Genomic DNA, 226 nt, shown 5'->3' on the forward strand with positions numbered 1-226 from the left:
CGTAAATCCCAACTCAGATATCACTTTCTCAGGCAACTGCAACACCCTTGCGTAGAAAACAGAATGCATCATAACAAATAAGAATAATCATACTGCGTGTCTGCAAACGGAACTCAATATCCTTCTTGATCATTTATCACCAACTTGTAAAGTCTTAATTAAATCCCACTTTCAGATGAATGGCTTAATGACCAACATGCAGACCTGCAATATCTGAGCAGTTGAT

The sequence above is a fragment of the Penaeus monodon genome, chromosome 30, assembly GCF_015228065.2.
Source record: "Penaeus monodon isolate SGIC_2016 chromosome 30, NSTDA_Pmon_1, whole genome shotgun sequence".
NCBI classification, from domain to species: Eukaryota; Metazoa; Arthropoda; class Malacostraca; order Decapoda; family Penaeidae; genus Penaeus; species Penaeus monodon.